This window comes from Apis dorsata, unplaced genomic scaffold, assembly GCF_000469605.1.
Source record: "Apis dorsata unplaced genomic scaffold, Apis dorsata 1.3 scaffold_111, whole genome shotgun sequence".
In the NCBI taxonomy this organism is placed as follows: Eukaryota; Metazoa; Arthropoda; class Insecta; order Hymenoptera; family Apidae; genus Apis; species Apis dorsata.
The window spans coordinates 9,860-14,479 of record NW_006263406.1 but is presented as its reverse complement, the minus strand read 5'-3'; the positions used below and the strand labels follow the sequence as shown (position 1 = coordinate 14,479).

Genomic DNA, 4,620 nt, shown 5'->3' with positions numbered 1-4,620 from the left:
TGACTGTGTTGTGCGGTAACGAAGAAAGATGCAAAAATTTTTCTTTTTTTTTTTTTTATAGTGCACGAACGATGATAAATTCGCAGATTTGCCAATGGAAATTTGCGTGGCGTGCGCCACGATTAAAAGAGATTTCGCGTCGCGGCGATAAAAGGAAGGTTTCTCTCTCTCTCTCTCTCTCTCTCTCACTATTTCCACCCACCGCGTGCAAGGATCGAGAAACGATGGAGAAACGAGAGGAGGAGGGCGTAGGGTCCGTGGGCAGATATAGAAGGAATGCAAGGTCGTATCTTCTCCTCTTTACGATTTCGCCGAGATTTTCCTTTCGCGAAAAACACTGGGCACGAGTGTCGCCTCGATCGGCCCTGTCCGTACCTTCGACCAGACCTTAAATAATAATCACGATAATGACAATCGGGGGAACAGAGGCGATAAAGATAATACGATAATGGCCAGGTAGTCCTTGCAAGGCGAGAAAACCGAGTCGTCCAACCAGGAATAAAAGCTCCACGCAACTTTTTACGAGCCGAGAATCGTATCGAGAGGCTTCGTTTTACCTTATTCGTTTTTTCGTCTTGCGAAAGAGAGAGAGAGAGAGAAAGGAATTTCTTCGAGATCGTTCTCCTCTCCATTCCGTTCGATCGACGGAATGCTTACGTCATATTCGGCCATCTTTTTTTTTTCTCTCTACCTCTTCTTCGATCATTCGTGGAAATTTATTATTGTAAATCGCGAGTGAAGTGAAATTTGACTGCTGCTATTAACCCTTCGTGCTCGAGAGGCGCGAGTGGCGCACATTCGAGCAATGGTGGACGAAATTCATTTTCAAAAAAATAATTGTTTCGATGTAACAAGCATACGTTAAAACTTTTATATCGTTAAAATTTTATATCTCTTTTTTTAAACGTTTAACAGATTAAAGAAAAATACGTATTTAGAGGCAGAGAACTGATCGATACATAATGATCGATAAATTTATTAAGAAGCGTTTAAATTTCAATTTGATAACATTTCTAAACATTTATTTTAATTTAAATGATTAGAAATTATCGATAAGTTTTTTATTTTTTTTTTTTTTTTTGTAAATTAAAGTCAAGTAATTCGTGTTAGAAATTTACAAATGTAACAATTTGTCAGAAGAAACTTTCTATTTTTTTTTAAATTAATTTTGTTTATCACATAACACGTACGAGCACAACCGAACGCTCGTCACTGGACAAATTCTTTAATCTAGCCATTATTATATTAATATTAATTCTAATTTATCTTATAACACACGCATTTCTATTATTATTTAATTTATTTATTACAATATGCGCGGTAAACTCAAAATTTGGAAAAAAATAATTTCGCCCAATTAAGTCCTATCGTTCGAATCAACTCTGCATTTCAACTCTTTATTACGCTAGATCTCGTTAAATCTCCAATTAACAAGAGCGCAGCATCGATTCGTGAATATTCCTTATAAATCATTTTACTGTAACAAAAGCATCTCGAGTTGCCCTTCATTAAAAAAAAAAAAATCGTCGAGCGCGAAGGGTTAATTTCGAAAAAAGGAAAATGGCGAAAATTGACCGATCATTGGAAACCATACAAATATTGGTTCAAAACCAATCTACTCGAGCTTGCTTCGTCTTTTTTATGTTCGTCACCTCTTGCGATCAGGAGCAGAGGTTAAAAGAGAGGAAGGGATACGATGATATTCGAAGGCAATAAAAAACGAATTCTACCTCAAGAGGCCGTTTCAATACACGACCGCGAAGGAGACGAATAAATTAGAGGTGGCTTATCAACGACAGGCGGCCTCTAGTTTGCTCGAACAAGGGGTGGAGGGGACGATGTTGATCGAACGGTGTGCGATTTATGGGGATCGAACGAAAAGGAAAGACTGCGATCCATCGAGTAGAATACAGCGAGTATTTTCACTCGAAACGCGCAACGAGGAACAAGGGACGCGATAACAACGAGCAATCCTCCCTTTTTTCCAATCCCTTTTCCCATTTCAACTTCAACTTTTGCTCATCTCCTCGAATGCGAGGTCGAGTTTCCAGGCTGGTGCAAATTTTTAACGAGACGAGAGGGTAATTTTCGCGTGTGGACGTGTTTACATAACGATGGAGGGAGGGGAGGGGAAGAGAAGTAGTTGGAGGATCGTTCGAAAAAAGCCGGAGAGCGGAATAAATGATGGGGGTGGAAATGGGAAGTGGAAACGGTGAACGGTACACTTTTATTTATTCATACGTAGGGCTCGCTCGATACCGCACTTTTACAATTTCCACGGAAGCGGGGATAAGAAGCTCGAGAGGATACGTCGATATAAATTTGTTTACAAAAAAAAAAAAAAAAAAAAAAAAAAAAAAAAAAAAAAAAAAAAAAAAAAAAAAGGAACTCGCGCACGCTCGTTTTATCTATCTTCCCTCGAGTTAATCACCTCGAGTGGCGATCCACTTTCCAATCGATTACACGCAAGTGCGCGTTCTAAACGGTGTATAATCGAAGGAACGATCAATGCCTCGATATCGTCCGCAATCGTATCACACGATATTATTGCTCTCGCTCGAGGAAAACTAGAAATTCCTCCAACCGAGAACGATATACATATATACGTATACATTCGCGAATAATAATTTTTTTCCCTCTCCTTCGGTTAGTTCTCTCGGTCGACCTGAACCTGACTTACTTCTGTTTACAATTTTTCCTATCTCGCTTATATATTTCCCATCCTTATACAACCGAAGGATAGTTTCTCGTTCGCACTTTTGTGCTTCACACATTTTCATTTTGAACATTATACCACACACTTTCACGTTAATGGAACGATGGCTCGACATCGACTAATCGTAAAAACGCTCTCGCTTAGTACCAGTGTTTACATTTCTGGCTAAAATGTATAAAAACTATCAACAACGTATCAGTTATCAACTATCAACAGCGTTCGAATATTATTGCAATCTTTTGCAATCTATTAATAGCGCGTGTATATAACAAATGTATAACTACAGCATAAATCGATGAATCATTTTTAAATTTTGCTGACATAATCTCGAATCGATTTCTCTCCTACTACACATCTCATTGTCTTAAACGAGTTTCTTCGACGTGTACATTTCGATCGTCAAAATTGCAAATGTAAGCGGCGTTCGAATAATTCGTTACCCACTATATATGTATATATATATCGAATATATCGAGCGAAAGTTAAATCGTAAAAGACGAAGGAGGGGAAAAAAACGATACTCCTTGCTTCACTCCGCCGAATTTCGAAACGAGAATTTTCGTTATTTCTGCGTCACGCGTTTCACAGTTATCATGAAGAACTCGAGAACGAGTGTTTGCCCGATCGCGAGTTTTCGAAATGCATTACTCGAGTCAGGAGTGGAGGAGAACTCGAAGCGAGAACTTTTGGAAAAGTTTGGTTGGCCTATGAACAAGTGGCGCGGCTCGAAAATCAAACGGCGCTCTCTGTCTATCGCGTTGCCTGTGTTATTGACCTACCTTCGCCCTCTTCTGTTTTTATTGCGCTCCAGGCTTTTTTTGCTCGGCCGAACCAACTCCACACAAGTTTCTCGTTTCGTGAATTTCTTAGCTAACTTAAAACGATTTCACGCGTAAATTAACGTATAAAACTTTTATATTTTAATATTTTACGAATCTTTACGTATAAAAAAGAATAATTTGTCGAATATTAATTATTTTATAATTAATATTTATATTTATATTAAATATTTATATCGTTTCGCGCAATATTTTAACAATAAAACAATTTTAAGATAAGGTCCTCGGTTTGACATGGCAAGTGTCGCGATAAAATGTCATTTGGCTGTGAGAAGCAAATGTTACAATCCCAATAACGTGTTTTCACATTCACTGTCTAATTGTTCTTATTTTTCACCTTTTATTTTCCTTCCTTCTATCGTCAATCTCATAATGAATAGAAATAATTTCGTTATTCAATAAACGAAAAATCATATAAATATCAATAAACTCGAATTTCACTATCATATTCCATTCCCAAAAATTTTGAAAATAATATTTCTATTTCCACGACTGTCAAACTCCTTTCAGGCTAAAAAAATTCCTGGTCTAATTTGAGACAAAAAAATCTATCCATTCGATATATTATTCTAAATTTTATAATATATATGAAGAGCTTAAGAATCTATTCGATATTTTAAAAAAATCAAACGTAGGTATATATCGTTCGAATTGCGGCATCGATCCAAGCGGTGCCGGAGAATCATCTCTCGAGTTATCGCGTCAAACCGAGCCCTCGAGAATCACCGTTGGAGCGCAAAGCAAATTAAATCGAAGAAACGGCGTTACGAATTCAACTCGGTTGGAGAGGAGGGGGGCGATACACGGATATATATTTATTGGGAATTACAAAGCACGGGGGTAAACACGCGCGCCGAGGGAAGGCGCTGCGCGCGTGTTAATTATCGTTCACGGATTACGCTATCGAGCAGACGCGGCGGAAGTGATGCAAGTTACGTGCTCGCAACACGGAAAATAAACAAGCGGCGCGCGCTAAGGTGTATACCATAGCGTGGACGTATAAATAGCACACCGGATTCCAGATTTATTTAAAATACAAGTTTCCTTCTCCTTTCTCTCTCTCTC

General features: G+C 38.3%; 1 long non-coding RNA gene across 1 annotated transcript in view; it reads right to left on the bottom strand.

Moving 5' to 3' along the window:
• LOC116185151 overlaps positions 1-4,620 on the bottom strand; it is a 21,645-nt gene that overhangs the window by 16,655 nt on the left and 370 nt on the right. The window contains exon 2 of the long non-coding RNA XR_004149923.1: positions 4,264-4,269. This is a non-coding gene — a long non-coding RNA (uncharacterized LOC116185151). The remainder of the gene's footprint in view (positions 1-4,263; positions 4,270-4,620) is intronic.